An 11,274-nucleotide genomic window follows, 5' to 3' on the forward strand; every position below is an offset into this window, starting at 1 on the left:
ACATGGGCCTCTCACTGTTGTGGCCTCTCCCGTTGCAGAGCACAGGAGCACAGGTTCCGGACGCGCAGGCTCAGCGGCCATGGCTCACGGGCCCAGCCACTCCGCGGCATGTGGGATCCTCCCGTACCGGGGCACGAACCTATGTCCCCTGCATCGGCAGGCGGACTCTCAACCACTGCGCCACCAGGGAAGCCCTGTAGTACATTTTCGATAAAAGTCTGTGTTGAAATGAAAGAAGTTGAACATAGAACCTGTTGTAGGACCTGTTTCCCATTGACAGTCATATCCTGATTGGAGCCCTTTTTGCTCTCTGTCAATGGAAAATAGACCAGAGGAGGGAGTACAGCTACCATCAGAATGAGTTGGAGAGGGAAAGGGTTTCAAGAAGGAAGGGAGATTATGGGCTTCCCTGGTGGCACAGTGGTTAAGAATCCGCCTGCCAATGCAGGGGACACAGGTTTGAGCCCTGGTCTGGGAAGATCCCACATGCTGCAGAGCAACTAAGCCCGTATGCCACAACTACTGAACCTGTACTCTAGAGTCTGCGAGCCACAACTACTGAGCCCACGTGCCACAACTGCTGAAGCCCGCATGTCTAGAGCCCATGTTCCGCAATGAGAAGCCCGCGCACCGCAAAGAAGAGTAGCCCCTGCTCGCCGCAACTAGAGAAAGCCCACACACAGCAACGAAGACCCAACAGAGCCGAAAATGAAAGAAAGGAAGGAAGAAAGAAAGAAAGAAAGGTTAAATTGTTAAATGCAGATAGGTAGGGAAGGATGAGGGCTGATCAAAGTCCATTGGTTTTCCTGGTGGTTAGGTGTGACCTTCAATAGAACTAGAACTGCCTCAGTTAAATGACAAGGAAAAGTCAGATTACTGTAGGCTTGAAAGTGAGTGGGTGGTGATAAATGGCTGGAAGACAGTATAGACCCTATTTCTGCTTCAGGTTGAGCTCCAATCCAGCGTGACACATCTTTGACCTCCACAAGTCTACTCTCCAGCAAAGCCAGCTGTATTACAGCTTGCTCTTTACACATAGTGATTTCCTATCTGCAGCATTTTGTTCTAGGTCTTCCCATATGACCTGAGTGTCCAGTGTCAAGTACTCTGAAACTCAGAGATCTTTCCTCAATTGCTCTAGCTTAATATGTTCTGTTTTACTCTGAAGTCGGTAACATGTAAGCTTTCTGATGGCATTTAACACATTCGGCCTAGTATTAGAGTTAGGTAAATGTATCCCTTATTAGTCTGTAAGGGATAAATAGACTTTAACTAAAACTTCTTTTCATATTAAGATACTACCTATCCATATTAGATACTACCTAATGGGTGTATATAATTGTGTAGATCCAGACAAGGAATTTTAAGTCAGAAAAATAAAATCAAGAGATTTTAGTTTCAATTTAATCCAACAGCATGTACTGAATATCTTTTGTGTGCAAAACACTGTGCTCTCAAGGAGTTTAAGATCTAATGCATTAGTCAGCAAACTTTTTTTTAATAAATAGTCAGTAAATATCTTAGACTTTGCAGACCATATGGTCTCTGTTTCAACTATTCAACTCTGCCCCTGTAGTGAGAAAACAACTATAGATACTACCTAAACCAATGAGAGTGGCTATGTTCCAATAAAACTTTATTTATGAACCCTGAAATTTGGATTTCATAGAATTTTCATATGTCATGATACATTATACTTCTTTTGATTTTTTAAAATGATCTAAAGATGTAAAAACCATTTTTTGCTTGTGGGCCATACAAAAACAGGTGGTAAACAAGATTTGGCCTTTGGGCCATGGTTTCCTGACCCCTGATCCAATGAATAAAGAGAGCCAAAACAAACAAACAAACAATCCCTGTCCCATGAAATTTAGACCCTAACAAATAAGTAATATACAACCATTTACAGACTGTAAGTAAATTCAGTGAAGAAAATAGAGTGACATGACAAAGAGTAGTTGAGTAGATGGGAGGGCTATTTTTGGAGACTGTGTTCAGAAGAAACTTCTCTTCAGAGGTATCATTTCAGTTGAGACCCTCAAGATGAGCCAGCAGTGTTAAATGCCAGTAGAAAAAGGATTCCAGGATTCCAGGTTAAGGAAAAATCAATTGCAAAGGCAAATGTGTCAAGAAATAAATTGGAGAGGTGCAGGCAAGAGCCACATTACACAAAGCTATACACCATTGTTATGGGTTTGGATTTTATTTAAAAATCCAGTGAGAGATGTCTGCACAACTTTATGAGTTGTACACTTTAAAAAGTGAATTTTATAATATGTGAATTATCTCCCAATAAAAAAATATTTAATAAAAATAAAAATAAATAAATAAATAAAATAAATTGCATGAGAATCCAGTGAAGGTTTTAAGTAGGAACATGACATGACGTAATTTAGCTTTAAAAAGTTCCCTCTGGCTGACTGCAGCTTTCTTAAGTCACATATCCTTACTGCCTTGCATTAAGGTTCCAAATGGGTCTGATCTCCCTAGTAATCTGTAAATACTGGAGTCATGGGATCAGTGTCCAATTTATCTTTATATTCTTCAGATTGTCAAGCCCAGCACCTGACTCATGTTTTATGTTTAGAAAATATTTGTTAAATGCAATGATTAATAAAGGAAAAGCCAAATCTCAATGATAAACATATTCTTCATGTTTTACATAATTTATACTTTCGGAATCAAGAAATCAGTACCCAGATATATAGTCAATATGGTTTATAGTCAATTTCAAATATCATTGATATAAACACTCCAAGACAGCTCTATCCAGTCATGGGATTGTTTATAATATCTGATTTTATTTTTGTATATTTTGTACATTTTTCAAGTTTCCTACAAATGAACTTGTAATACTTTTATAATCAGAACAAGTGGCTCTTTTAAGCCCTTGGAATGTTCATCTCTTCTAAACTATACATAAAAGTGAATAAAAAAACATTAAGATCATTAATTAAAAAACAATTACACGTAATCTAAGAATGATTCTTGCCCCTATCTCTGCAGGACTCTTCCTCACTCAGCTGAGGCCACTCACTCATTTGTTTATTTATCAATAAAATAGTATAGTCACACAACTCCAGAGGGACCCATTCACATGGAGTGCAGTGAAATGAACATTGTGAGTTGTTAACACTTATGCACTAAGCAGGTACTGGGGCAAGCAGTTTTAAGCTCTGGAGGTAAAAGAGTAAACAAGGCAGTTCTCACGTTGTGTTATAATTAGAAGTGTAGTTATCTGTCTCCCCCAGTGCGATGTAAACCCTGGAGGCCAGGAATCATGCAGACTTTGGTAAATCGGATTTCTGAAGGAGGTGATCACTAAGGAGTTTACCAAGCAGAGAAGGGATGAAGTCAAGGAAGAGGATTCCCATCAGAAAAAAACAAATAGTAAGTGGGAAGGCAAGAGAGGATTGTGTTTAAGTTCTGTTTGGCTGGGAAAGAGAGGAGGAGTTAGGGAGTGGAGAGAAACCAGTCCTGGTGGGATTTATGAGTCACAAGAAAGAAATTAGACTTAATCCTAAAGGCCAGGAGAACAAATGAAGAGTTTTAAGGAAAGGAATGGCTTTATCATATTTGTGCATTCCCAGACCGGACACTGGATTAGAGGCAGGATCTGACTGAAGGCAGGGAAACTTGTTTAAAAGATATAGCCTAAGGGGTTCATTACCTGGGGTCTATAGTAAGTTGAAGTTGGATAGGAAAAAAAAAATACATCTTTATTTTTACTGATCATTCATTGAAATTTAGGAATTCCTCCAGTTATAAATGTGGGCAATAAACCACAGTACTATTAAATGTGTGACTTTGCAACCAACAGAAATCAGATATTTTCACAATACATTCCAATTATTGCAGATATCACAGACGTTATTTATCCTCATTGCTGCTCTGAAATTATAGTAGTTATTACACCCACTAGTAGAACTTATTATTAATGGATTAATAAAAAAATACAAATGTTGTACTTGCATTTTAGGTATTCTGATAACTTCACTGTAAGTTAATAGTTTCCTACTTTATACATTTTAAAATATTACTCTTGGGACTTCCCTGGTGGCGCAGTGATTAAGGATCCGCCTGCCAATGCAGGGGACACGGGTTCAAGCCCTGTTTCGGGAAGATCTCACATGCCGTGGAGCAACTAAGCCCGTGAGCCACAACTACTGAGCCTGCGTGCCACAACTACTGAAGCCCACATGCCAGAAGCCACTACAATGAGAAGCCCACGCACCACAAAGAAGAATGGCCCCTGCTCTCCACAACTAGAGAAAGCCTGCACACAGCAACGAAGACCCAACGCAGCCAAAAATAAATAAATAAATATTTTTAAAAATAAAAATATTAATCTTGAGAAGTGTTCATTGGCTTTCAGATGGACAAAGTGAGCTGTGGCACAAAAAACAGTTTCAAATCCCTGCTCAGGCTCTAGTTCTACTGAAATACCTGTGACTCTAAAGCACCAGGCTCCTCTCCCTGACCTTGACCTACTTGCCCAATCTCTTCTGCTTTAAAAGCTTGTTCTTTTCTCCACCCTCAGACTAACTCCCTTCAGGCCTCACCTCAGGATTCCCTACCCCTACCCTACCTCCCCACTCAGGTGTCCTTTCTATATAGTCTCATGACAGCCTGTTTTTACCCCAAACATATCCCTTACCACACGGACCCAGCATCCCACAATTTAACACTTAAGTTTTTATATATCACAAGTGGCCATGAATCTCCAGGACAAGTAGTAATTTGTCAATCTGCTGAGGCATGAAATAGGATTGCTACAGCTGAGGAGTCTCTGAGCCAGTCAGGAGCCTGACCACCCAGGGTCCACATTGCTACATGATGCTATTTAACGTGCACAACAAAGCTCTAAGTGAAGTCATATTATTCTCATTTTATAGATAAAGAGTTTGATGAAATCACAAATTAGAGTAAAATTAGAGGATCTGGAGATTTTCAAAGGTCTTCAGTCAATTTTAGACTATTTTTTCTGACTCGACATAGGAGGTGAGCTCCCTGAAGGCAAGAAATTTGTCTTTAATCTTGGCACCCCCAGGGCACATACTGGGCCTGACAATAGTAGGTACTCAATAAATGGCTTCCTGATTAATGAAATTCCTAAGAATTCTGCCTTCCCTCACAAAAAGGGAATTTCCTGGAGGTCAGGGCCTCCATCTCCAGCCCACTTAATTCCCAGCTTCCAGAAAAAGTACCTGTCTCATAAAAATTAAAAGTATTTATTAATTGACTGTCTAATTTGTGTATGACACCTAAAATAAAATACATTTTATTTTATTGAGGGTATTTATTAAAATACATTTTATTTTATTGAGGGTATTTATTAAAATTAATAAAAGTATTTATTAATTGTCTAATTTGTGTATGACACCTAAAATAAAATACATTTTATTTTATTGAGCGTTTTCTAAAAATGTCTTTGAACATCAAAATAAGGTACAAAAATATAAATAAGAACAATTTTATAGATAATTAGTAATGCTTTTAAGTTTTCAACTTTTCTGTTCTTTGGAATAACTTGAACATCAGTCTCCTAGATTATTACAGGAAGCTTTTACTTATAAAATACTAGGAGGGAAATTTTGTTTTGTTTTGGCTATTGATCATCAGTACACATGTGACTGGTACACACAGTGTACTTTTGTGTTGTTACTGCTGTTGTTGTGAAATTAAGGTACCACTTTATTAAATGAGTCAATTCACACAATATGAGCATCAATATAATTATAATTGTAAACAAATTTTTTACAACGAGGGTGGACCAATTTTCAGATTTCCAAATCAGAGTTAACTGTACATTTACACAGAATTGTCTTTGCATGAAGCCCAAAAGGGCACAGCATAAAAATGAGTGTTTCTGGGTTTCCCTGGTGGCGCAGTGGTTGAGAGTCCGCCTGCCGATGCAGGGGACACGGGTTCGTGCCCCGGTTCGGGAAGATCCCACATGCCGTGGAGCGGCTGGGCCTGTGAGTCATGGCCGCTGAGCGTGCGCGTCCGGAGCCTGTGCTCCGCAATGGGAGAGGCCACAACAGTGAGAGGCCCGCGTACCGCACGCGTACAAAAAAAAAAAAAAAGAGTGCTTCTGTAGCCCCTTTATTTCTGCTGATCAGTGGTTTGTTAGAAAAGAGCTGCATGTTTGTTACCTAAGGTCTGAGACAGTAGAAGCGTCAAAGGTGTCGCGAATTCACTGTAACCGCTTCACTCCTGAACATCAGCTAATTCTGGAGGAAGTGGAGTCTTAGGATACTTATTCTCAAAGTGCTGCTTGAAGGTCTTAGGGTCTGGCATTTGTGTCCTACACACAGAGCAGGTATATACTAGGGCACCTTTGGCAGCAGCCTTTTGGTCATGTCCTTGCTTCTTTTGTCCAGCTTGCTTTTTGGCATTTTTCTGCTGAGACTGAATCTTCTGAGGCCAAGAGCCGTATCTTCCTGCCTTGGCCTCCTCCCTGCCCTCACCTGCTCGCGTGCCTGTGCCTCTGCCGGTCGAACCAAGTGTACTTTTATATAATCATATTTTTCCTTAGGTTCAAACAGAGTAAAAATATCAGTAATAATTTTTAATTTCTTAGTTTTTTCAGACATACTTCATCTTACAGAAATGACAAAAATTCAGGCAGAAATAATAAGGGGAAACTCTTAATGAAATCCTTTATTATATTAAACTGCAGCATTTACTGAGGCTTAAGATTTGTTCTTGAGAGGAATGAAATTTTTTTTTTTTTTTGCGTTACGCGGGCCTCTCACTGCTGTGGCCTCTCCCGTTGTGGAGCACAGGCTCCGGACGCGCAGGCTTAGCGGCCATGGCTCACGGGCCCAGCCGCTCCGCGGCATGTGGGATCCTCCCGGACCGGGGAACGAACCCGTGTCCCCTGCATCGGCAGGCAGACGCTCAACCGCTGCGCCACTGGGGAAGCCCGAAAGGGATGAAATTTTATGGTAGTATTAGGTCAAAAAAAAAAGGTACATGTTTTTCAATGTCTGCAATGTGTTAAGCATAAAAAGTGTCCTATCTCACAATGCTTCCTTCCTGAGGGATCCAGAAATAGACACATAAAAACCAAATGTGAAATGTACAAATTTCTACTTAGCTCCTTGCCCTTTCCCCTCATTAGCTTCAGTAGAGCTGAGCTTGCTCAGTCACTAATAACTATGTACCCCATGTATACTTAAAAGCCACCGTGCAGAGGCACTTGTTTTTGCCTCTAAGTGTAGAGTTTCAGTAAGCATTTCAGTTAGCTGTTTCTTGCATATCACAAAAACCCCAGTTTGTAAAATTAATCACTTTCACTTTTAAAAACTAATGAATTTTCATGTGGTAAGGGATGACAAATGGGAACATTTTAGTGAATCCTAATATATCCTGCACCTACGCATAAATAGTGTGACCCAAATCATCTCCCAGTCAGTGCTCTACCACACCTTAAAAGTCAACAGTGGGATTAGTCATTAAAGGTTTTCTTAGCGTGCAAACATTTTAACTGTAAGTCCCTGTGTTAATTTGCTCTATGAATTCATTACTACTCATGTCATCTAGAGGAAACCATGGTCCTGAAAAAATGGCACACATAACAGCTAATTTTTGTTTTTTTTTGGCTGTGCCGCACAGCGTGCAGGCTCTTAGTTCCCTGACCAGGGATTGAATCTGTGCCCCCTGCAGTGAAAGCGCAGAGCCCTAACCACTGGACTGCCAGGGAATTCCCATACACCTAATTTTTTTTTTTTTTTTGAGGTACGCGGGCCTCTCACTGTTGCGGCCCCTCCCGCTGCGGAGCACAGGCTCCGGACGCGCAGGCTCAGCGGCCATGGCTCACGGACCCAGCCGCTCCGCGGCATGTGGGATCCTCCCAGATCTGGGCACGAACCCATGTCCCCTGTATTGGCAGGCGGACTCTCAACCACTGCGCCACTAGGGAAGCCCAACAGCTAATTTTTTAATGGAGAGAAAGTCCTGCTAGAGAAAAAGACCCACCCCCTGATATACCAAAGTAGCCAGGAATGAATGCTTCACCATCTTTCTCTACAGCTAGTTTTGATCACAAGGAATAGCAACTTCGAGTTGGAAAAGAGGTAAAGAAATTTAGCAAACGGTGTCAGTCAAACCTCATACATATTTCTTGCTAAGTGATGATTCTAAAAGACAAATCCTAAAAATTCCCACCTACAGCACAAAAGAGGCAAAGATTTAGCTCAGATCTACAGTATAGTTTTATAAATTAATTAAGAAAATATTTCTTAAATTTCTGAGTTAGGGTAGCAGATCAGAGGCAGTTATTTCACTCTCTTTCCCAAATACCAAAAGTAAAGAAGTACAGAAAAAACAGACTGCAGCATCAAAATTTTGGAAGCTGAAAACAAAATAGACCATAGGTAACTGACTTAGATCCAAGAAACCTGAATCCCAAAACATCAGTAGGAAAACTGAAAACCAACTCAATTTACTTTACAGGATCTTTAAAAACATGGGAAGTGGCAGCAACAAGAACTTCTGGAACTTGCATTTAGGAAGACTAGGATAAAAGCAGTTTGACCTCCTCTTTTCTGTGGGGAGCAATTGTTCTTCCTCAAGCCAGGTGATAGATCAGACATTTATTCTCTAAGAAAGTAAAACTTAAGGTGTCTAGACTATGAAAGTGCCTCGTGCAGTGGAGGGGATAGATCTTGTACCCCAACAGGTGGACTTATCAATTTTATGCATATTGAATGCTTACTGCAGAGACCATCACCCCTCCTCCCTCACTTAGTGCCCAGAATGCTAGCAACAAGGCACTCATCCACCTGGCAGGAGATTGGATGTCTCTTTCCAGGTGAATCTAACCCAAGAGTTAAACTTGCCCACGAAGTCACCCTACAGTGAAATGTAGTCGCTCAGCCCCATGTTCAGCACATCCAATGAGTTTTTTTGTCCCTCATGCTTAATCATGGGTAGCATACGGACAAATACAAAGAAACAAACAACAACAAAACCCACAATCTGGAGGAATTAAAGACTAGTCAGGGAAAAGGAAACTTTAAAAAAGAAAATAAATCATTAATATCTTTAGAGTTAATTTTTTTGTGTGTGTGTGGTATGCGGGCCTCTCACTGTTGTGGCCTCTCCTGTCGCGGAGCACAGTCTCTGGACACGCAGGCTCAGCGGCCATGGCTCACGGGCCCAGCCGCTCCACGGCATGTGGGATCTTCCTGAACCGGGGCACGAACCCGTGTCCCCTGCATCGGCAGGCAGACTCTCAACCACTGCGCCGCCAGGGAAGCCCAAGAGTTCATTTTTTAAAAATACAGCTTCCATGAAACAAGAGCAGGATGCCATGTAACAGGAATAAAAAAGAGTCCTTGGGAATTAAAAGCTTGATAGAAGGAGAAAAAACAAAAATGAAACAAACAAATAAAAACCTTAAAAGTTGGGTTAGAAGATAAAGTTGAAGAAAGCATCCCTGAAAGTAGAACAGAAAGAGAGAGAGAGAGATGAATGCAAAATAGGAGAAAAAAGATAATAAAACGGCAGAAACAGAAAAAGTAGAACAAAGAAAATCATCAAAATTATTAAAGAAAAATTATGAAAATGTAAGGACTTGCGTTTCCAGATTACAAGAACCCATGAAGTGCCAAGGAAAACAGATGAAGATAGATTCATAACAAGTCACTTGTGAAATTTCAGAACACCTGGACCAAGAAATGATTCCTATAGCTCTCAGGAAAAAACATAAACAGGTTGATTACACACAAGGATAAAGAAAAGCAACAACTTTGGACTCCTCCACAGCAGCACTGGAAGCAAGAAGATAGGCTTTCAAAAAAGAAGATAAATACATTCAAAATTCTGTATAAAATGATCTCCAACCTAAAGTCCTATCCTCAGAAATTATCAATCAAGAATGAGAATTGAACATAGATATTTTCAGACATTCAAGATCTCAGTGAGGGGACTTCCTGGTGGTGCAGTGGATAAGACTCTGCACTCCCAATGCAGGGGGCTCAGGTTTGATCCCTGGTCAGCTAACTACGTGCATGCTGCAACCCAGAGTTCACATGCCACAACTAAGGATCTGGTGAGGTGCAACTAAGGAGCCAGCAAGCCACAACTAAGGAGACTACCTACCACAACTAAGGACCCCGCAAGCTGCAACTAAGGCCCGGTGCAACCAAATAAATAAATAGGAAAAAAAAAGTCTCAGTAGGACTTCCCTGGTGGTCCAGTGGTTGAGAATCCGCTTTCCAATGCAGAGGACGCAGGTACAATCCCTGGTCAGGGAACTAAGATCCCACATGCCGCGGGGCAGCTAAACCCACACACTGCTGCTACTGAGCACATGAGCCACAACTAGAGAGCCTGCGTGCCTCAGTGACAGAGCCAATGGGCTCTGGAGCCCACACACCACAACTACAGAGCCCTCGTGCCACAACTAGAGAGAAGTCCGCACGCTGCAACGAGGATCCCAAGCAACAAAGACCTGACACAGACAAAAATAAATTAATTAATTAATATGTTTTTTAAAATCTCAATTTATTTCCCATTTATCATTTCTTAAGATGCTACTGGAAGATATGCTTCACCAGTATAGGAGAATAAACCAAGAAAGGGGAAGACGTAATACAGGGAGTAAGAGACCCAACATAGGGGAGAGGGAATGTCAGATGACAGCTGTGCCCCACACATGGGGGTAACCAGTCCGGGTAGGGCAGAATGACTCAAGAATCAGACACAGTCAGCACTGTCATCACCAACATCCTTTGCCATTATACCCTCTTTTAGCCTGAGGATACCTGTGTGAGCTTGACCCAGGTTCTTATCTGTGTTTGAATGTCTCTTTCCTGTATTGATGAAGGTCTACTCTCCTCTTCATCTGAAGACCGTCATTCTACCCCAAAAGGATTCTGGCTTAACTTACTCCTAAGACCTAGAGGTAGGCCATAGGAGTTAAAAGTAGAAACTGCAGAGCAGCCCTCCCTGTCTGACCAAACTTCGGCTGTGTGACCGGTATCTGGTCCACAACACATCTGTATCAGATGGGGGGAGTATATTAAGCTCTCTGTTTCCCAGGAGTTACTACAGATAGAGGAAGTCTCTTGTAAACCCTCAGAGGAGCTGAAGCCAGACTATCACCCAGAGACTCTGTTCAGCGTATTTTTTCCTTACAGCCTTCAACAAGTGATGACAATATTGCCTTTTCCTTATACAGCTAGGTTTGTTATTGCTACTCTGGTTTTCAGAACTAAACAATATATTCTGTAGGGATAGATACACAAATGGTGGGGCTTTGGG

This window comes from Lipotes vexillifer, unplaced genomic scaffold, assembly GCF_000442215.2.
Source record: "Lipotes vexillifer unplaced genomic scaffold, Lipotes_vexillifer_v1.1 scaffold755, whole genome shotgun sequence".
Classification (NCBI taxonomy): domain Eukaryota; kingdom Metazoa; phylum Chordata; class Mammalia; order Artiodactyla; family Lipotidae; genus Lipotes; species Lipotes vexillifer.